Source organism: Medicago sativa, chromosome 2 (genome assembly GCF_051527215.1).
Source record: "Medicago sativa cultivar Bolivia chromosome 2, Bolivia_mono, whole genome shotgun sequence".
Classification (NCBI taxonomy): Eukaryota; Viridiplantae; Streptophyta; class Magnoliopsida; order Fabales; family Fabaceae; genus Medicago; species Medicago sativa.
This window is the reverse complement of record NC_140750.1, coordinates 46216210-46240483: the sequence shown is the minus strand read 5'-3', so window position 1 is coordinate 46240483 and position 24274 is coordinate 46216210. Positions and strand designations below refer to the sequence as shown.

General features: G+C 35.3%; 1 pseudogene; it reads right to left on the bottom strand.

Annotated features, from left to right (window-relative positions):
* Positions 1-20853: 20853 nt before the first annotated feature.
* Positions 20854-24274, bottom strand: LOC146946913 (uncharacterized; annotated as a pseudogene).

Here is a 24274-nt window from a genome sequence, read left to right as displayed (position 1 = left end):
CCTGTACCTATGATCTTGCCTGACTGGTTGCCTCCAAATTTCACATTTCCTCCCTCTTTCATTGTTAGGCTGAGGAACATGGACTTGTCTCCTGTCATGTGTCTTGAGCAACCGCTGTCTAGGTACCATGATCTTTGCTTTGGCACTGCTCTTAGACATACCTGCATCATTGACATTTTTAGATTTAGGTACCCATTGTCCTATGGGTCCTGGAAGGTTAGTACTTAAGGCTTTACTCTTCACTTCTTGTACCTTGTGCTGTGAGTTGGGTTGCTTCTAATTAACCATCACCTTAGGTTTTGGTACTTTAGAAGCAGTAACTGTCTTCTTCTGAAACTTAGATTTCAGAGCCTCAGATTTTGGTTTCACCAGACTCTGAGGAATAGGTTCTGATCTTTTCAGGATCCTAACCTTTGAAGTCTTGGAACCAGATTTGATCATAGCCTTTGACTTAGAGTTCTTTGGCTTTGAAGTAATCTTAGCCTTAGAACTAAAAGCTTCAGGTTCTGATTGAACAACAGTTTCCAACTCAGCCCCTTCTGGTACAAAGAAGGTTTTCAGACCTTCCTTGATGCATTCACAACAAGATTTTAGATTGGTTTTCTCAAGTTTCACTTCTGGAAAACCAATTCCTCTGCCATTGTTCTTGTAAATGCTATAAATCATAGAAGCTACTCTGCTTCTGTCAATGCCAGATATAATAAAATCTTCAAGAGCAATTTCATGGTTACTTAAAGGTTTTTCATTACACTTTTCTTGTAGCTTCTGACATAAGAACCTGAGCTGATCTTCATATGTTTTACACATGAAGTCAAAGCCCCTAAGTCCTTGTTCAGAAGCTTTCAGATCCAATAGAGTTGATTTTTGCTGTTGTACCAAATCAGCATATTTTTCTTTTAAATCCTTCAACTCATTGGTTCTTACTTCAAAATGTGTAAGAAGTTCTTTAAGTGACTCAACAAGTTCATCTCTGGGAATTTTGGAATATACCTTGTTTTCATCTTCTGAGTCTGAATCTGATCCAGCTTCTGAAGTTGCTGTTGCTACCAACCCAACAGCTACCTTTGCATCTTCATCAGCTTCCTCTTTATCAGATCCAGATTCACTTCCCAAATCATCCCAGGTTGCCATTAAACTCTGCTTAATCTGCTTCTTGAATTTGCTTGGTTTGAATGTAGACCTCTTTGACTTGTCCTTTGACTTTTCTCTTTGAAGATCAGGGCATTCAGCAATGAAGTGTCCAGGCTTCTTACAGTTGAAGCATCCCTTCTGATCTTCTTTCCTTGAGCTTCTGGAGTTACCCCTTCTTGCGAGAAACTTTCTGTTCTTCTTGGCCAGATACTGAAGTCTGTTTGAAAGCATGGCCATTTCAGCAGCATCTGGTTCAGAATCTGAACTTGACTGTTCTTCCTCTTCAGATTCAACCACTTTGAGAGCTTTTGATGACTTGCCTTTGGATGGAAGAGCTATTGATTTACTCTTCTTAGTAGACTCATGTTCATTAAGACTTAACTCATGAACTTTGAGAGAACTAACAAGATCTTCGACACTTAAAGTGTTTAAATCTTTAGCTTCCTCAATGGCAATCACCTTTGGTCTCCATCTGGCAGGTAAGCTTCTGAGTATCTTGCTTACATGATTAGAAGCAACATAGCTCTTCTTTAGAATCTGTAGCCCAGAAACTAAGGTTTGAAACCTTGAGTACATCTCCTCAATAGTTTCATCATCCTTCATCTTGAATAACTCATACTGATGTACAAGCAGGAGAGCCTTTGCTTCTTTGACCTTCTTGCTCCCTTCATAGTTTGAACAGAGAGAAGCAAACATAGCTTTAGCAGTGGATTTGTCACTCATCTTCATGTATTCTTTGGGTATGGCAGTGACAAGGGCTCCTCTGATAATATGATGCTTCTTGTAGAGTTTCCTCAGTTCTGGAGTATGTTTCTTTCTATCCACAACAACTCCTTCTTCATCAAGGACTAAATCACCAACACCATCTTCCAGAATATCCCATAATTCTTCATCTAAGCCCATGATGTAACTGTAAAAGTTGGTCTTCCACCAAGAGAATTCTTCAGCATCTCCATTGAATTTTGGAATCTTTCCAACACTGGATTTCTTACTATCACTATAATCATGTGAGACATTTTTATAGCTAGTATCACCAGAACCAGTAGGAGGAGGAGTAGACATGTTTTTCTCAGATCTTTGACTGTTGCACGGTTAAGTGTTACACAACAGACCAATGCTCTAGATACCAATTGAAGGTGAGAAAAACACAAGAAGGGGGGTTGAATTGTGTTTTGAAAAATTCTTCGTTTCTCCTAAAAACTGAACACACTGATCAGAAGCTAAGTGAGACAGCTTCTGAAGTGATAATCAGAATCTAAATGCAGCGGAATAAAACAGAGAGAGAGAGAAGAAGAACGACACAAAGCAATTATACTGGTTCCTTCCACAATCCGGAAGTAGTCCAGTCCCCCTTGCACGTCCAAGGAGATTTCACTAAGAGTAATATCTGATTACAATTGCTCAAGCACACAAGCAAGAGACTTCCTTTGCTCAAGCACACAAGCTAGAGACTTCCTTTGCTCAAGAACACAATCAAGAGACTTCCTGCTCAAGCACAACTGCAAGAGACTTCCTAACTAAACAAAATTACACAGAAAATTGTTTAAGGTTGAACACTTGATATACAATCAGAGGTGCTCACAGTATAAATCAGATTCAGACTCAATGGACTTAAGAATTTCTAAGATATGACTTTGAGACACAAAAATTCTAAGTGAATGCAGAACAATTTCAGCAGAGGTTTGGCACTTGTAAAAATGTTGTGATTCTTTCGTTCAGCGTTCTTGCATTACCAAAACTCTAAGTCTTCACTCCTTTATATAGAGCTGTGAAAGAGACGTTGTGAAATTGCCAGCACACCAAAGAGTCGTTGTTGAAGCTTGATCTTTCACCAATGATATTTTGCCTGATTTGGTTGTTGTCCTATGAAGAACAAATTTGAAATCCATTCCTTATCCAAAGGAACATCTTTGCAGGCGAAGCCGTATTCTGAAGCTGTTTTCTTGTCTTGTAGCGTGGACACAAAACAGAGTAGTGGAGAAGGTGGTTGTACAGTTCGTACAGTAGTACAATGTCAACGCTTTCGTCCAAATTGCAAGCACATGCCTTCAAACACCTTTGAAATGGCCGTTGCAATGTTCCACTAATTTTCTGCTGTGTTTTCGAATCCAATAGACAGCTTTTGCAATGTAGATTCTTCAATCTTTGAATCTTTTGCAAATTCAGTTGATCTTTAGCTTCTGGTGAAATGACTTCTGATGAGGCAGCTTCTGATGATGCAGCTTCCGATGGTGCAGCTTCTCCAGCTTCTGATGATGTAGCTTCTGATGATGCAGCTTCTGATAATGTGGCTTCTGGACTTCTTGTCTTCAGGAGCACTTTTCTTCAGGAACGCTATTTCTTCATGAGCGCTTTTACTATCTTCAGGAGCAGCTTGACTTCAGGAGCGCTTTCCACTTTCAGGAGCATATTGCCTTCAGAATCGTCTAAGCTTCATTTTCTTTTGCCCTTTATTTGCTCATTTAGATCCAATTAATGATGTAACTTTTTATCTGTGGTCCTGTACACTCGAACAAATATTATCTAGTCCAATTTACAATTTTTAATACCTTGTTATCATCAAAACTCTTTGAGGTTCATTGTTAAACACATTTTGTTCCAACAATAGGAATATATTTTTTCCTTATATGTCCGCTGCTGCAAGACTTTAATTGTCTATGATGGTACTTACTGTTTCTCTTATCTATTATTTCATAAGTTGAGTATTTGTGAAAAATTGTGAAAGTAGGGTCTGAGATCTGTTGTATACTTCTTCTATGTCCTGAAGATTTTGTGTGATGACTGAAGAATTATATCTGTGGTATCTATCGATAATCTGAGTGTGTGAACCTTTCTTCAAGGAAGATTTTTTTTTTTTTTGTGAAAATTAAAGGAAAGGTTACATGTGTTATCTCTTTGGTTTGATTGGATTGGCCTCAAGTTGTTTTAGCCAAAAATTTGCCAAAGGGGGAGATTGTTGGATATTTGTATGTTGGCTTCACTTTTTCCTAAAACAAATATTCACTTCAGATGTGGAACACAATGTTCCAACATTCAGGCTCGGTATGTATGTTCGTACGCGTTCGCTTGTTCTAAGGAACCCACGCCAGCATGTGTGTTGGTCAAACCGCGTGTAGTTATGAGAAGATCAGAACATATTTGATTCCCTGAGGAAGTGGTAACGACTTAGGAAAGTCTTTGAAGGTGATTATAATGTTCCTATTAATGTGACTACTTTTTAGGAGTTTCCTTATCCGGTTATGTTGACTGAGTATTGGATCACCGGTTTGATCTGAAGCCCGATTATGTTTATGACTCGCATTGCTTCAGTATTTAAACAAGGCTGCAAGACCTGAAGAATTATTCAAGCCATCATTTTAGAAGAATAAATTATCTAGGGTTTTGAGTCTTTTGTTTGTGAGTCTTTCGTGTATCATCTTGATGCATGTTTAGGACTGTATATTGAGTTGTATTTTGTGCACTATGCTTAAGCTTTTAAGCAAGGAGTTAGGTAGTCTGTGAACTGCACCAAAGCTGTGAAGCACGGTTGCAAGTTGTATATTTTGAAGGTAACTTCATTTTATAAAGCGTCTGTAATTTGAGAATCACAGGGGTTGTGATCAGTTGTAAGGGAGTGAGATGAGATCTCATATCTAGGAGTTCCTAGGTTGAAATCTGGTTGGGGTATGTCCTAGGTCATCAGTGCAAACGTGGTTTGCTGAGAGCTTTTGAATACGGACTGCACTAGTGGATTTCCTTCCTGGCTTGGTAGCCCCCAGAGTAGGTGACATTGCACCGAACTGGGTTAACAATTCTCTTGTGCCTTTTATCTTTCTGTTATTTACTTTCCTTGTTCATTTTCATTTACTGCTAGCACGATGTTCTAAATATCTCATTCAACATCTGTTATCTGTGCTTGGTGTTGGAACATCGCATAGAACACTCTGTTGCTAGTGCGCCAGAATTTCAAAAAGGCCATCAACCTCTTCGTGAGGCTCTAAAGAAGGACGCCCTCCACCTGCCTCTTTGTGAAGCTCTGACGCGGTAAAATCAATGAAAAGGTCGTCAACCTCTTCGTGGGGCTCTGACGCTGCCAAGATCGCTTAAAACGTCAAACTTTACAATGCTTTGACACAGCAACTCTACATTCTAACATAGCCTATACTGATGTCACATTTAATATAATGGCAAGTGTACCAGCCATTTCATCAAGTAATAAAGTGATAAGTGAAGTATTGTATCCACAGGGATTGTCCTTTTGTCCAAACAATTCTTGTTACTTACTTTTGTAAGATTGACCACATAAAAGTTAGGTTGTAAATTTTATTTGTTTGCAATAGAGCAAGTTTACCTGTTTTAGTTGAAGAAAAGTAAGCAGCGGTTAGGATTCTTTGAATCCCCTCTGTATATATATTGTTGGTTGCGTATATTTATCTTAGGTAGACTATACAAGTGATGAGGCCATTGGGACGTTCCTATTTAGGTAGGGCACCACCTGACCCAATGGTTTTTAGCCACTGGGTACCTAATTAGGCTTATCCCTACGATGGCTAACTGCACCTACTGATCGCACAGTGATCCTTACGTGCGGGGTCTTGTTAATTCAACGATAATTGAAACATAAACTTTATATTGGCTTTCCATTGTTTCCCAAGGCAATGAAGGACAAGGTTCCCTTAGGTATGCCCATCTATGAATCTTAGGACACTCATAACACACTCTCTCTACGCTTTCTTTGTATCTCTACAAACGGGCAGCCCTAATCTACGTCTACCTTACTAAGGGTTTCAAGAGAATGGTCTTATTAGGTTATAGCTTAGTGTCAGACATCTAGGTGCTTGTTTCTTTAATTACTAACCAGTTAATTCCTAGCTTCGGTAAGACACCACCTGACCCAATGAGTTCTAGCCACTGGTACCTACGTCTAGGGTCAACAATTATTCCAGTATCTGATGACAGGTCATCTTACGTTATTCTTAGCATGTTTTTCAGTCATTTTCAGTAGGTTTTAGTAGCAAAAAGGAAGTATTATAACGATTGCCTATGATTTCGGGACTTTTGTAATGTTTTCTATATTTGAGTTTGTAATTTTAGTTTTCCCGAAACATAGCAATTTTATGGGGTTTTTGAAATAATTCACGAAGAAATCATGCAAATCGGCAAATCAAGAACAACTGAAGAATTGTCAAGACATTGGGAAGACAAAGAATAAAGAATCAAGAGGCTTCAGGAGACTTTACATAGGAAGGAATTCTGTTTCCAAGTTCCGAGGAAAATTATTTGAAGACGAAAACCTAAAAACGACGAAGATCGAAAAAATTGGGCCCGAAAGCACAAAAGAGTGCGCCTAGGGCATGGAATTGCAAAACCATGCACCTAGGGCATCTAAAATGCGCCTAGGGCATGGCTTGCTGTTGCCAAGCGCCTCAAGCATATGCCATACGCCCCAAGCATGCTTAAATGCGGGGGCACAATCGTCATTTTATTCATTTTTCTGGGTTTAGCCCGCGTTTTTAGCCCAAACCCAGTTACAATTCCACTATAAATACTAACCTTCCTCATTCATAATTTCTCGTTTAGAACTGTGGCAGTTCAAGAGGAAGGCGACTTTTGGAGATTCAGGAGAGAATCTTTCTTCTCCTTGATTTTCTAGGGTATGTTTTTATCTTTAGTAATTTGTTTTTAGTGACCATATGTAACTAAGTCTTTTTAGGTTTGAGTTCTAAGATGAACCTTTGTATATTTTTGTTGGATATTTATTTTATTTAATTTGTCGTTTATTTATTTTATTTATACTTTTGTCCACTATAGAGTTTTATTAGGAATTAGTTTTATTTATGTGAGAGGTGCAACCTTAGATTAGGTACATAGGTTGTGACAGGAACAAATATTGCTATCACTAACTAGATGCTTATATAAAACACTCCCACATAAAAACTAGTGGGTGTGTTCTAGCAAATCCCATATATATATATATATATATATATATATATATATATATATATATATATATATATATATATATATATATATATATATATATATATATATATATATATATATATATATATAGGGTAATGCTACAACACACCCACCAACTTTTACTAAGGTATGTTTTAGCATACAACACCTTTTTATTTGGACAAAACACCCCAACATTCGTTTTTGAAAACAAGTCAAGCTGAAGGGAAAATATGTAATTTATAATTTATTAATAATATTTCTTTTCCGGTTATGTTTTCCGTGAAGATTTCAACCCATCTTTATGATTTCTCTAAAAAAAACATGACCATCCTTCTTCCTTTGCTGAATCCAAGCTCATGTACTGTGTTGGTGTTTTATTTTTTACTACAGCAAGGCAGTTCTTATTAAAATGGATTAAATTTGATGTTTAACTTTTCCATATTATTACATTTCTTCTAATGTTTGATTGGGGTTTCTTCCATAAAAATAAAAAGAAAATGCTTCATTTTTGTTTCATGGAAAATGTGTAAGGAAAGCATGCATTTTTTTGATTGGTGCTAATTAGAACAAAAATATAGTGATGAAAGGTATGGGTGAGACACCCCAATCTGCATGTTTTGTTTTTGATTGGGGGAGAAGAGCATTTTTTGTTTTACGAGAAAGGGAAATAAGAGCTGAAAAAATATTATTAATAAATTGTAAATTACATATTTGCCCTTCAATTTGACTTGTTTTTAGAAAAGAAAAGTTGGGGTGTTTTGTCCAAATAAAAAGGTGTTGTATGCTAAAACACACCTTAGTAAAAGTTGGTGGGTGTGTTGTAGCATTACCCTATATATATATATATATATATATATATCCCCTTATTGATAATTATCTGTCTAGGAAGTAAGTGATTATTAACTAGCCAAAGATGTCATAAGAATTGTTGACCTTAGTCGAAGGTACCCAGTGGCTAGAACCCATTGGGTCGTGTAGTGCATTACCGAAGCTAGGAATTAACTGGTTAGTAATTAGGGAAACAAGCACCTAGCTGTCCGACTTAAAGCTATAACCTAGTAAGACCATTCTCTTGAAACCCTTAGTAAGCTAGACGTAGATTAAGGCTTCCCGTTTGTAGTACTACTAAGTAAGCGTAGAGAGAGTGTCCTAAAATTCATAGATAGACAGACCTAAGGGAACCTTGGCCTTCATTGCCTTGGGAAACACTATAAAGCCAATATAAAGTTTAGGTTTCAATTACCTTTGAATTAGCAAGACCCAGCACGTAAGGATCACCATGCGATCAACATGTGCAGTTAGCCATCAGAGGGAAATGCCTAATTAGGTACCCAGTGTCTAAAACCCATTCGGTCAGGTGGTGCCCTACCTATTTATGAAACTCCCAACGGCCTTATCATTTTTATAGTCACCAAAAGATAAATAAACACGACATTTAAATTACGTATTATCCCACAATGAACATACAGAGGGGATTCGAAGAATCCTAACCGCTGCTTACTTTTCTGCAACCAAAACAGGTAAACTCGCTCTGTTGCAAACAGATAAAAATTGCAACTTACTATTATATCGTCAAACTTATAAAAATAAGTAACAAAAATTGTTCGGACGAAAGGGCAATCCCTGTGGATACGATACTCTACTTATCACTTTATTACTTGATGAAAACGACTGGTACACTTGCCATAAGCAAACGCATCTGACGTTTTGACACGAAACCGTGCATCAAGTTTTTAGCGTCGCGGTCGGGGATTGTTGATATTTTCAACTGAACAGTTTAAATTACTTATTTTTATTTATCTTTATTTTTTCACATTTTATTTTTCCGTCATTTATTTTTCAGTTTTCAAAAATACCAAAAGAATCAAAAATTTAAAAATACCTAAATTATTTAGTCCTAGTTGAGTCTTTTTTTTTTATTTTAGAGTCTAGTATTACTAACATAGTGTAATTTTTCGTTTTCCATTTAGTTTATTATTTCCATCTAGTACTAACATCTTTATTTTTCTTTTTTGTTTTTCCCATTTAGGAACTAACTGTAACACCCTATTTTATTTATTTATTTATTTGATTGAGTTTAGAGTCTTTTTATAATTTAATTAACTTATTTGATAAGTGATATTTTTGTTATGTGTTGATATATATATTAGTAGCCTATATTTGTTTATTTAATTATTTTTCTTGAGATAGAGTTGAATTATATGATTTATTTAATTATGTGATATGTTGATATTTTATTGAGTGGCTTTATTTTTTTATTTATTAGAATATATTTAGTGGGAGAAACATATTTAGTAGAAGAACATATTTAGTAGAAGAATATATTTAGTGGAAGAATATATTTAGTGGAAGAATATATTTATTTAGAATAAGGAGGCTTTGGGGCAGAATTGGAATTAAGAGAAAATAAATAGGTTAGGATTTATATAGAAAATAAATAGGTTAGGATTTATATATAAAGAGGAGAGTCAGTGTTAGAAAATAAGGTTTACGTGCAAACTGTTTTTGGGAGAAAGAGGAGAAACCTAGAGAAAATGAGAAACCTAAATAAGAGAAGAGTCAGAGAAGGAGAAGTCTGTAGAACCTTGCTGTCAATTAATCTAAGGTAAGGGTGGGACTAACCTTCTTTAATCATAAGTATATGGTTCTGAAATAGGGTTTAACATGTTTGTTGTTGTTTTATTTTGATGATTAGAGAAGTTAGGGTTTGAAAAGAAGATAGGGTCTTGAATTGCAATTTAATTGATGAATTATGCTCAGTTGATGATTTATGTTATGTTGTTGTTGATTTGTGGTTGGATTCATGATTATGAGTTGTGGTTGTTGATGATTGTTGTTGTTAATGTCATATTATGAATTGAGTATGAATTATGTTGAGTTGTTGTTGTTGATTGTGATGATTTTGAATGAATGTGAAGTTTGAATAATATAAGTTGATTTATGATTATTTTCATCTCTGCCCCGAATTTTGATATGAAAACTGGTACTGATCGGTACGGAATTGGTCTTAGGTGTAAACACGAAAGTTGTAGGTATGGATGTTATCTTTCTAATGTCGTTGGTCTGATGTCAAAACAATTTATAGAACTTAAGTTATGGTCAAATTACTGCACGTAGGTCACAGTGAATTTTTATGAATTTTAGCACAACTTTTCCCGAATTTTGATATGAAAACTGGTATTGATCAGTGCGGAATTGGTCTTAGGTATAAACACGAAAGTTGTAGGTATGGATGTTAGCTTTCTAATGTTGTTGGTCTGACGTCAAAACGATTTATAGAACTTGAGTTATGGTCAAATTACTGCACGTAGGTCACAACGAAATTGCACAGTGACAGCATTATCTGTTTCATGTTTTTGCGTTTTGTTCATATGTTTTTGTTTTGAATTTGTCTTTGGTATAGACATGAAAGTTGATGATAATTGCGATATCTTTCCAGTAGCCTTGGTTTGACATGAAAATATGTTATGTATAATTTATTACGTTTTTCCAAAGATGCATGATGAATTGTTGATGTTTGAATACGATGTTATATGATGTCTTAGTTGTTGAGTTGTTAAGATGTTAATATGCCAAGTTGTTGAGTTGTTAAGATGTTAGGATGTTAAGATGCCAAGTTGTTGAGTCTATTCATACAAACGATGAGGGCTTAAGCCTTGGAGCATTTTGCTCAATAGCGATGAGGGCTCAAGCCCTGGAGCCTTGTGCTCAATAGCGACGAGGGCTCAAGCCCTGGAGTCTTGTGCTCAAATGTGACGAGGGCTCAAGCCCTGGGAGCCTTTTGTGCTCAATTGAGACGAGGGCTTATGTCCTGAATGGTACCACATGCATGATGTCTTAGTTGTTGTTGCATTGTCGAAGTTAAAGAGTTGTTGTTGCATCGTCCTTGATGTCTAGTCGAAGTTGTGGATGTCGTAGTTGATCTATTTTCGTTGTTTTCAAGTTATCAATAAATTAAGGAGTTGAATTAAGAAGTATTATGATGAAGTAACATAGTTAAATAAGTGTTATTTATGTTGTTAAATTATGTTGATGAATTATATGCTTATTATTATCGAATGTGAAATCTCACCCTTTCTGCTTTGAAATGTTGCTCTTCGTATGAGTAACTTGCAGGTGATCGAGAATAAGTAGCTGTTGATTGCTGTCGTGAGTGGTTATCTCTCACTATGTCTTTAGGTGCTCTGATACGTAACAGGATGGGAACTTTTGTGGCCATTTTCTATTCTCTACGTACTGCTTATAATTTTACATGACTATGATTTAGTTTTTGGATTATTACGAGATGTTTTGACGAGGCCTTCGTGCCAAGACTAATTATGTTGTTGAATTAAAATCCGCTGCAAAGTTTTTGAATATTTATGTTGACCAATTTATGAAGGATGAATTGTTATTTATTCCATTTATGATTTTTAAGAAGTGTAGCATTCCGTTTATGATTTTATGAAAAGAAGTGTGACATCTTGTTTTAAAGTTGAAAACTCTGATTATTTATATGTGAAATTTTTATGTTGGGAAAACGGGATGTTACAATTGGTATCAGAGCAGGTCGGTCCGTCCGGCCAAGTAGATGAGTCGTTGTGTTGTGTGACGGTTGAATATTGTCGTTGTGTTTTCTAATTAATGGTTATGTTTTATTATGTGATCATGTTTAACTGACTAACTTTAATGTGGTTTTTGTGTATTGTTTGAAGTTTCTATTTTGTTATATATGGTTTAAGATATTTAAGCAATAATTAAATTCATTTTCTCCTGTGCTCTGAATTTCGAGGACGAAATTCTTTTAAGTTGGGGAGAGTTGTAACGCCCTATTTTATTTATTTATTTATTTGATTGAGTTTAGAGTCTTTTTATAATTTAATTAACTTATTTGATAAGTGATATTTTTGTTATGTGTTGATATATATATATATTAGTAGCCTATATTTGTTTATTTAATTATTTTTCTTGAGAGAGAGTTGAATTATATGATTTATTTAATTATGTGATATGTTGATATTTTATTGAGTGGCTTTATTTTATTATTTATTAGAATATATTTAGTGGGAGAAACATATTTCGTAGAAGAACATATTTAGTAGAAGAATATATTTAGTGGACGAATATATTTAGTGGAGAAATATAATTATTTAGAATAAGGAGGTTTTGGGGCAGAATTGGAATTAAGAGAAAATAAATAGGTTAGGATTTATATATAAAGAGGAGAGTCAGAGTTAGAAAATAAGGATTACGTGCAAACTGTTTTTGGGAGAAAGAGGAGAAACCTAGAGAAAAGGAGAAACCTAGAGAAGAGAAGAGCCAGAGAAGGAGAAGTCTGTAGAACCTTGCTGTCAATTAATCTAAGGTAAGAGTGGGACTAACCTTCTTTAATCATAAGTATATGGTTCTGAAATAGGGTTTAACAAGTTTGTTGTTGTTTTATTTTGATGATTAGAGAAGTTAGGGTTTGAAAAGAAGATAGGGTTTGAAATTGCAATTTAATTGATGAATTATGCTCAGTTGATGATTTATGTTATGTTGTTGTTGATTTGTGGTTGGATTCATGATTATGAGTTGTGGTTGTTGATGATTGTTGTTGTTAATGTCATATTATGAATAAGGTATGAATTATGTTGAGTTGTTGTTGTTGATTGTGATGATTTTGAATGAATGTGAAGTTTGAATAATATAAGTTGATTTATGATTATTTTCATCTCTGCCCCAAATTTTGATATGAAAACTGGTACTGATCTGTGCTGAATTGGTCTTAGGTGTAAACACGAAAGTTGTAGGTATGGATGTTACCTTTCTAATGCCGTTGGTCTGACGTTAAAACGATTTATAAAACTTGAGTTATGGTCAAATTACTGCACGCAGGTCACAGTGAATTTTTATGAATTTCAGCACAATTTTTCCCGAATTTTTGATATGAAAACTGGTATTGATCGGTACGGAATTGGTCTTAGGTGTAAACACGAAATTTGTAGGTATGGATGTTACCTTTCTAATGTCGTTGGTGTGACATCAAAACGATTTATAGAACTTGAGTTATGGTCAAATTACTGCACGCAGGTCACAGTGAATTTTTATGAATTTCAGCACAACTTTTCCCAAATTTTGATATGAAAACTGGTATTGATCGGTGCGGAATTGGTCTTAGGTATAAACATGACAGTTGCAGGTATGGATGTTAGCTTTCTAATGCCGTTGGTCTGACATCAAAACTATTTATAGAACTTGAGTTATGGTCAAATTACTGCACGTAGGTCACAGTGAATTTTTATGAATTTCAGCACAACTTTTCCCGAATTTTGATATGAAAATTGGTATTTATCGGTGTGGAATTGGTCTTAGGTGTAAACACGAAAGTTGTAGGTATGGATGTTAGGTTTCTAATTCCATTGGTCTGACGTCAAAACGATTTATAGAACTTGAGTTATGGTCAAATTACTGCATGTAGGTCACAGTGAATTTTTATGAATTTCAGCACAACTTTTTCTAAATTTTGATATGAAAACTGGTATTGATCGGTGCGGAGTTGGTCTTAGGTGTAAACACAAAAGTTGTAGGTATGGATGTTAGCTTTCTAATGCCATTGGTCTGACGTCAAAACGATTTATAGAACTTGAGTTATGGTCAAATTACTGCACGCAGGTCACAGCGAAATTGCACAGTGACAACATTCTCTGTTTCATGTTTTTGCGTTTTGTTCATATGTTTCTGTTTTGAATTGGTTTTTGGTATAAACATGAAAGTTGATGATAATTGTGATATCTTTCCAGTAGCCTTGATTTGACATGAAAATATGTTATGTATAATTTATTATGTTTTTGCAAAGATGCATGATGATTTGTTGATGTTTGAATACGATGTTATATGATGTCTTAGTTGTTGAGTTGTTAAGATGTTAAGATGTTAAGATGCCAAGTTGTTGAGTTGTTAAGATGTTAAGATGTTAAGATGCCAAGTTGTTGAGTTGTTAAGATGTTAGGATGTTAAGATGTCAAGTTGTTGAGTCTATTCATACAAACGATGAGGGCTTAAGCCCTGGAGCATTTTGCTCAATAGCGATGAGGGTTCAAGCCCTGGAGCCTTGTGCTCAATAGCGACGAGGGCTCAATCCCTGGAGCCTTGTGCTCAATAGTGACGAGGGCTCAAGCCCTGGGAGCCTTTTATGCTCAATAGAGACTGGGGGCTTATGCTCTGAATGGTACCGCATGCATGATGTCTTAGTTGTTGTTACATTGTCGAAGTTAAAGAGTTGTTGTTGCATCGTCCTTGATGTCAAGTCGAAGTTGTGGATTTCGTAGTTGAGCTATTGTCGTTGTTGCCAAGTTATCAATAAATTAAGGACTTGAATTAAGAAGTATTATGATGAAGTAACATAGTTAAGTAAGTTTTATTTATGTTGTTAAATTTTGTTGATGAATTATATGCTTATTATTATTGAATGTGAAATCTCACCCCTTCTGCTTGGAAATGTTGCTCTTCGTATGAGTAACTTGCAGGTGATCGAGAATAAGTAGATGTTGATTGCTGTCGTGAGTGGCTATCTCTCACTGTGTCTTTAGGTGCTCTGATACGTAACGGGATGGGAACTTTTGTGGCTATTTTCTATTCCTTACGTACTACTTATGATTTTACATGACTATGATTTAGTTTTTGGATTGTTACGAGATGTTTTGATGAGGCCTTCGTGCCAAGACTAATTATGTTGTTGAATTAAAATTCGCTGCAAAGTTTTTGAATATTTATGTTGACCAATTTATGAAGGATGAATTGTTATTTATTCCATTTATGATTTTTAAGAAGTGTAGCATTCCGTTTATGATTTTATGAAAAGAAGTGTGGCATCCTGTTTTAAAGTTGAAAACTCTGATTATTTATATGTGAAATTTTTATGTTGGGAAAACGGGGTGTTACAATTGGTATCAGAGCAGGTCGGTCCGTCCGGCCAAGTAGATGAGTCGTTGTGTCGTGTGACGGTTGAATACTGTCGTTGTGTTTTCTAATTAATGGTTATGTATTATTATGTGATCATGTTTAACTGACTAACTTTAATATGGTTTTTGTGTATTGTTTGAAGTTTCTATTTTGTTATATATGGTTTAAGATATTTAAGCAATAATTAAATTCATTTTCTCCTGTGCTTTGAATTTCGAGGACGAAATTCTTTTAAGTTGGGGAGAGTTGTAATGCCCTATTTTATTTATTTATTTATTTGATTGAGTTTAGAGTCTTTTTATAATTTAATTAACTTATTTGATAAGTGATATTTTTGTTATGTGTTGATATATATATTAGTAGCCTATATTTGTTTATTTAATTATTTTTCTTGAGATAGAGTTGAATTATATGATTTATTTAATTATGTGATATGTTGATATTTTATTGAGTGGCTTTATCTTATTATTTATTAGAATATATTTAGTGGGAGAAACATATTTAGTAGAAGAACATATTTAGTAGAAGAATATATTTAGTGGAAGAATATATTTAGTGGAAGAATATATTTAGCGGAGAAATATAATTATTTAGAATAAGGAGGCTTTGGGGCAGAATTGGAATTAAGAGAAAATAAATAGGTTAGGATTTATATATAAAGAGGAGAGTCAGAGTTAGAAAATAAGGATTACGTGCAAACTGTTTTTGGGAGAAAGAGGAGAAACCTAGAGAAAAGGAGAAACCTAAATAAGAGAAGAGTCAGAGAAGGAGAAGTCTGTAGAACCTTGTTGTCAATTAATCTTAGGTAAGGGTGGGACTAACCTTCTTTAATCATAAGTATATGGTTCTGAAATAGGGTTTAACATGTTTGTTGTTGTTTTATTTTGATGATTAGAGAAGTTAGGGTTTGAAAAGAAGATAGGGTTTTGAGTTGCAATTTAATTGATGAATTATGCTCAGTTGATGATTTATGTTATGTTGTTGTTGATTTGTGGTTGGATTCATGATTATGAGTTGTGGTTGTTGATGATTGTTGTTGTTAATGTCATATTATGAATTGGGTATGAATTATGTTGAGTTGTTGTTGTTGATTGTGATGATTTTGAATGAATGTGAAGTTTGAATAATATAAGTTGATTTCTGATTATTTACATCTCTGCCCCGAATTTTGATATAAAAACTGGTACTGATCGGTGCGGAATTTGTCTTAGGTGTAAACACAAAAGTTGTAGGTATGGATGTTAGCTTTCTAATGCCATTGGTATGACGTCAAAACGATTTATAGAACTTGAGTTATGGTCAAATTACTGCACGTAGATCACAGTGAATTTTTATGAATTTCAGCACAACTTTTTCCGAATTTTGATATGAAAATTGGTATTGATCGGTGCGGAATTGGTCTTAGGTGTAAACACGAAAGTTGTAGGTATGAATGTTAGCTTTCTAATGTCATTGGTCTGACGTCAAAACTATTTACAGAACTTGAGTTATGGTCAAATTACTGCACATAGGTCACAGCAAAATTGCACAGTGACAGCATTCTTTGTTTCATGTTTTTGCGTTTTGTTCATATGTTTCTGTTTTGGATTGGTCTTTGGTATAAACATGAAAGTTGATGATAATTGCGATATCTTTCCAGTAGCCTTGATTTGACATGAAAATATGTTATGTATAATTTATTATGTTTTTGCAAAGATGCATGATGAATTGTTGATGTTTGAATACGATGTTATATGATGTCTTAGTTGTTGAGTTGTTAAGATGTTAAGATGCCAAGTTGTTGAGTTGTTAAGATGTTAAGATGTTAAGATGCCAAGTTGTTGAGTTGTTAAGATGTTAGGATGTTAAGATGTCAAGTTGTTGAGTCTATTCATACAAACGATGAGGGTTTAAGCCCTGGAGCATTTTGCTCAATAGCGACGAGGGCTCAAGCCCTGGAGCCTTGTGCTCAAAAGTGACGAGGGCTCAAGCCCTGGGAGCCTTTTGTGCTAAATTGAGACGAGGGCTTATGCCCTGAATGGTACCACATCCATGATGTCTTAGTTGTTGTTGCATTGTCGAAGTTAAAGAGTTGTTGTTGCATCGTCCTTGATGTCTAGTCGAAGTTGTGGATGTCGTAGTTGATCTATTGTCGTTGTTGCCAAGTTATCAATAAATTAAGGAGTTGAATTAAGAAGTATTATGATGAAGTAACATAGTTAAATAAGTGTTATTTATGTTGTTAAATTCTGTTGATGAATTATATGCTTATTATTATTGAATGTGAAATCTCACCCCTTCTGCTTGGAAATATTGCTCTTCGTATGAGTAACTTGCAGGTGATCGAGAATAAGTAGCTGTTGATTGCTGTCGTGAGTTGCTATCTCTCACTGTGTCTTTAGGTGCTCTGATACGTAACGGGATGGGAACTTTTGTGGCTATTTTCTATTCCTTACGTACTGCTTATGATTTTACATGACTATGATTTAGTTTTTGGATTATTACGAGATGTTTTGATGAGGCCTTCGTGTCAAGACTAATTATGTTGTTGAATTAAAATCCGCTGCAAAGTTTTTGAATATTTATGTTGACCAATTTATGAACGATGAATTGTTATTTATTCCTTTTATGATTTTTAAGAAGTGAAGCATTCCGTTTATGATTTTATGAAAAGAAGTGTGACATCCTGTTTTAAAGTTGAAAACTCTGATTATTTATATGTGAAATTTTTATGTTGGAAAAACGTGGTGTTACACTAACCCCATTCGTTTATGTTTATTTTCTATATTTTTTAGAGTCTTAGTTTAGGTTTTTATTTTATTTTTCACATTGCATTTTAGGAAGTCGTAGTAAAAATAACAAGTTGTTATAATATTTATATTAAATCGAGTCTAGTTAATTAGTTCATTTTAATATTTTGCATTTAGAATTAGGTTTAGTATTTAGTATTAGTAATAGAGTCTTAGGCTTTAATTAGTAGTGTCATTAGGTATTAACTAGTTTAGTTAATTTAGATCGAGTCTGCATTTAGAATACAATTGAGTCAAGTAACATCATTAGAATATACCCCAAACCTAATTTAAAAACTGATATCAAGCGCGAAAAATATTCTTGTTAGAAATATTTCTCGAACATGCAATTATTATGTGAAATAGGTAACCATGGACTCAACCAAAAGCACACAAACAATGGCAATCAATGAGGAGACAGAAGAACAGAATTTGGAGCAATTGGTAAAGTTACTAAAGAAGGTGAAGGTTACTAGTTCTTTTGTGGAAAAGCTGGAGAGAGAGCCAGGATACCTTGAATTTCGGCAAGAAGTGGAGCTGAAGCGACAAGAGTTGCTAAAGTCAAAACAAGCTGGAAAGGATGAGCATATTCATTCAGTGGAAATTGAAAGAGAGAAACCTCAGACTGAGAACAAGCAAGAGGACGAGGACGTACCGCCAAGATATAATGCTTTACATTAGATCCTAAAGAAGTACAGAGTAGTCATGCCAATCAAAGAAATGACTGAACAGAGTCCATGCTGCATCAAGTTTCTTCAGGAGTTATTGAAGACTGATGCTGATCTATCTGAGGAAGAACTCGTATCACTGACTACCGAATTTCATAACATGTACGAGGTACCGCTGAAATTAGGTTTGATGGTGGAAGGTGCTTCACTCTACCCATTCATGTAGAAGGAGAATATATTGGGGAAGGATTGTGTGACTCTGGAGCAAATGCAAACCTAATGAGCCTGACAAAGGCAAGGGAGTTAGGAATTATAAAAGATATCACCATATCCTTACACAATAGGATATGCTAATGGCAAAGAAGAAAAGGCTATTGGCATATTGAGGAATTTTCCAATCAACATTGGGGGGGGGGGGGGGGGGGGGGTTCGATTATTGTTTAGACATCGTAATTGCAAATACCAGAAGGAGATATGATTTTCCACTAATTCTTAGCAGAACATTCTTCGCCTAAGGAGGTTTAATGTTGGATGGCGAACAAGGGAAGACTACCATTAGAACTTCAAGGCTATATGAGGTGTTCGCTATGACTTATCCAGAAAATGATGCAAGTCAAACACCCGAATGGAAACTTTTTAAGAAAGCTGTAGACGATTATGGCCAGAGAAAATTCAAAGAAGAGGAAGCAAGAGGGTATCCATCAGATGAAGACTATGACTTCCAAGAGGAGGAAGAAATCAAGGATCCTGAAGGATAGGGGCTCCCTAGCACAAGTTAGACATATCCATCAGGCTTGGGACACTAAACATGCGCTGAATAGGAGGCAACCTATTTCTTCAAGCTAATGACTCAAAAGAAGCATTGAATACGAGGCAACCTATTAACCGTCGGGACTCAGACGTTAAACAAGCACTGAATGGGAGAAAACCCATTATTTTTATTTTCTGCATTTTTCTTTTTGCTAAGCTGAGATGATCTGACTAATCAATTTCTTTACTTTTTCTGTTGCTTTTTCTTTCAACTATTATCTAATAAAATTTTATTTCTTTTGCATTACATTTACAACCTTTCCTTTTATGCTTAAATTTGTTTTAGTCTTAGGTATTCATTTCAAAGCATTTCAGGCAGAGGCTGGTTTATCCATACATTCAAGAGCATAGTTTCCTTCTTCTGCCACAGAAGCTAAATTTCTAGAGCTTGCTAGTAAAGGTACTTATAGGATCACCAACTCTTTTATTAATAGCATAACCAGTGAGATTCAGAGCCAAATATTTCCATATCCATTCTAGGTTGTTAGATACTTAAATATTTCCAATACATATTATGAGTGTTCCATATGAATGTTATTTTTGCTTGAATTTGCGGTTGTTCTTTACGGACTATCGGTTAAGCTATTATACACACGAGGCAATTTTCTTTGGTACCTTGAGCCTTTCAAGACACCCATTTTAATATTCTTATTATCCTTTGTGAAACCAATTTGAGCCTCCTAATGAAATTTTTTCTTTATTAGTGACGAATCATGTCACAGTCCTGCACTTTACATGAACCCTGTTTGATTTCACTTGGAGTTAGATAGGTAAATATTTTATGACTGCACATGTGTTGAAACTAAGTTTGGGGTTTCTCTTGGGAATTAACAACATTTTAAGTTTAGGGTGGGGTAACAGTAGAAAACATTTGCCAGAAAAAGAAAAAAATGAAAAAAATGTATATGACCATGGATCTACACAAAAAAAAAAGAAAAAAAAACAAGAGCCAAAAAAAATGGTCTCTTAAAAAAAAGTAACTTTCTGTCAAAAATAAAAGAAAAATAGTTCTACTATTTTACCCATTTTGTTAGAACCAAGGAAGGAAGGATGGCAATGCAGTAATGTTTTAATAGAAATCCCTAGGTTAGTAAACTAACTCCAAGTTTCTTTGTTAGCCTACTTTCCCAAATATATCCACCCTTAACCTAAGCCAAGTTATAACCCTCAAAGTCCTCCAAGTGTGTTTATCTGATTTTGATTGTATGTTTAGAATTTCTTCAAATTTATAACAAGGTACATTCATGTGACGACTGGAGTGGGCAAATGTCATGACTAGCCCTACTGGCTTTAGGAGGTACATACGTGTCTCATGGAAAAGAGTATGGTTGTGAACATAGGTTACTTTTACCAAGCCAGACCCGCTTGAATGTATTGTGGTAAGTTAGTTGCTGCTTTGCTATAAATGCGATGGATGATGTCCTAAGCACAACTTCCGAAAAGGTACGTTTTTCCTGAAAAAAATGCAAAGAATAAAATATGTTTTTCTTTCATTACTTGAGGAAAAACAACATTTTAAGTTTGTGGTTGTGATGATAGGTCATCTTACGTTATTCTTAGCATGTTTTTCAGTCATTTTCAGTAGGTTTTAGCAGCAAAAAGGAGGAGTATTAGAACGATTGCCTTAACAACATGACATGTACCCCTACTTTCAAACACAACCTGTGAGATGGAAGTCCAAAAGCAGTGATTGTGTTTAGAAATTTTGGAGTATGTATGTCATCTGGACCACCGACATTGGGATTGGCATTGCCCGTAGAATCACAACTCAAATACGTTTTTTCTTCGCCAAGAATGAGATCCAACACATAGTTATTGAATGCATTAACAACTGAATTTTTAGGAGTCATTATAGCTATCTTTGAAGAATGATGGATTATTGATACTTTGTAAAAGGTTCAAATAAGTGTAGTTAACAATGGCTGCAATTGGATCACCACAACTTGGAATAAGTAGATCACGTGGCACATGTAACGATATATCCACATCATTATTCTCTTCGATGCTTCCATCACCAATTCCTAAAATCCACTCAGAAAATGCCTTTATTTCTTCAACAGTAGATGATGAGCTGGTGGATAGGTAGCCGCATGTTTGTTGTTAATGTAAGGACTTCACAGTAATCCCAAAGATATGAGGAATTTATAGTAGCATGGACAATATCCTACCTCGTTCCTTTAGGTATAAAAGGAAGAATTTGAAAATGTCCAACCAAAATAACTACTTTTCCACCGAATGGGATATCCAATCGACCATTGTTATACGATCGTAGGACACCCCTGAAGGCACGATCAAGGGACTTAAAACAATGTTTATGCAACATAGGTGCTTCGTCCCATATTATTAACTTTGCCCTCACTATTAATGCTGCCAAATCACTGTATGGAGTTATATTCCATGAGGAAGCTTCATCAATGGTTAAAGGTATGTTGAACCATGAGTATGCAGTTCTACCTCCAGGAATAAGCAACACAGCTATACCACTTGAAGAAACAGCAATCATAATTTCACCTCTTGTTCTTAATGCAGATGCCAATGATCTCCAAATAGTCCAAGTTTATTTGAATATACTATTTCCAAAATGGTGTCATATATTCTTCTCTGCTCAGTCATCATTGTTGACATCAATTTACGATGTTCCTCACCTAAAACATGCACGTTATAATTGAGCTCATCGGGAATCAACCTGTTATTCATCTCAAGAACCAATGCCCGGTCAGGGGTAGGCATTTTAGGGTAATCATCTAAACTACTTCCATGACTCTGCAGGCATATCTCAATCTCAGCCAAGGTGTAAGTCTTCAATTGGTCGATAGTAGCACCAAATCTGTATTTTTGATATAAGATATAATTCGATCAGGAAAGGATAATACAAAAATGTACAAAAAAATTACCTTCAAATTCGAGAATCCTTCTTTGGCGGTGCAATATATCGTCACTCAAATACTCCCACGTGCTATTCCAGACAACATCGGGCCTTGATATTTGCTCTGACACTAATAATGTTACAAAAAGATGACGCAGAAAGGTGTTTGTTCCACAATGGCTTGCTTCCACAATTCCATCTATGAATTCTTTATCATCTTCTAGCAACTCCCTTGCATAACATGCTTCCTTAAATGTTTTCTTTACTTCATCATCAACAGTTTTTATGTCTTTGAAAGAAGTTGGACCTTCCACGTAATTTAACAAAGTCCTCAAATAAAATAGCTCACCACACCCAGGTGGAACGAAATTAATTTGTCCAACTGAATATCCTCTTTTCCTCGGTGTCTATATGTGTTTTTTTGATTTCCAAACAAACTTGACGGGAAATTACTGTATGTCAAATTCCTCGCCTCCAGATATTTTTTGTTGGCATCCAGCCAACCCAAAAACTTTTTCCAGTGAATGACCGGGTTATTAACCACATCTTTTCTAAATCATCATCGTCAACATATATTACACTTTGTTCATCCTTCAGATGGAAACTCAAGCGCTCGACTGATGGCTCTCTGTAGTTAATGTCAGCAGAAAAAATCCGCCAGGCAGCTTCACACACAGACAAAAAACTACAATCATAATACAACTTTATCTCATCAACACAGTTAGAACTATTCCTTTGTTTTCCACCACTATAAAATTTAACAGTGACGCGATCGTGGCCTTTGTTCACATATTTGAAAAGATACTTTATAGACCATGTCTGATTGTACCACTCCACATTTATATGGCCATTATACCTCCACAATAGATGTCTGTTATATGATAGCACATATTTATTGTCTACAAATGACTTCCCTTTTTCAATATACACATCATTGTCTCTCCTTTTATAAACGGGATACCTTTCATCATCAATAACTGTCTGATCAACAAATTTTTTGGAAAGTGTTTTGTGCACTTACCAATTCTCATGCAAGGTGATTGCTGATTTTGATCCCCACCTGGACCATGAATCATAAGTGAACATACAATATCAAATAACTTAGGCTCTTTAGCTACGTTAGGGATCTCGACAGATATTATTTTATCAATCTCTTTAGAATTATTGTATCGGTGCCCTGGCTGCAGAAATACCAATATATGTGCATGTGGAAGACCACACATCTGAAACTTAATGGTGTACATAACTGCAAATAAAATCAAACTATGTTATACAATTAAATTGCAAACACAAACTTCACATGAGATGCTCATATAATAAACAACTTTAAATTATCAAATATGATTTCAATAGTGTTTACCTGATTTTACCTTCCCGAATACATCGCCTCTCTTTATATCCTTCAGCAAGTTGTTAAGTTTAATCTTGAACAAACGAGTCACCAAGTTTGGCCTATCTTCTGGCTTGAGGTGATACCTCTTCAAAAAATCAACCAATTCTGGCCATTTATGGTTGCAGGTGAACGTAATAATCAAATTCGGATACCCTGCCCAACCACAAATTGCCACAACATCTTGGTAATTTTGTATCATGTATCTTGCACCACCCACGAATGAGGAGGGCACGACAATTCGTTTCCCGGTTGTCGTTGGGTCGGTGTCCACTCTCAAAACTAACTCAGATAATCTCTTGTACATATATGCTCTGAGTTCTGTTTGATTAAGTCTAATGTATAGCAGTCGTGAAGACTCTATGGTGCTAAAAGAATTGACTAAAAATTGTTGGAACAACCTCTTGGAAAACAGTATGGTAGATTGATATGTAAATCTTTGCTGAATTATGTAAGCAACCCACTCCTTACGCAAAATAAATTCCCTTTTTGTAGAATTTGGATCATGTTCCTCATTTAAAGGGATATATTTTCGGAACCCATCCTCTCCTCGTGGAAAAAGAAGTGGATACTGTAATGGCAAATACGCTGGTTCAAACACTGATATCCATTTCAATAATCCAGATTTGGTCTCAACAACTACATCCCTATCAAAGTCTGCAACATCAAAATCACCTACAATTAATGCAGCAACTTCCGAAGCGGTTGGAATATTATACCGTCGACCATCACGACCTCGCTTGCCTAGAATTCTCAGCCTGACTTCTGGATGCAT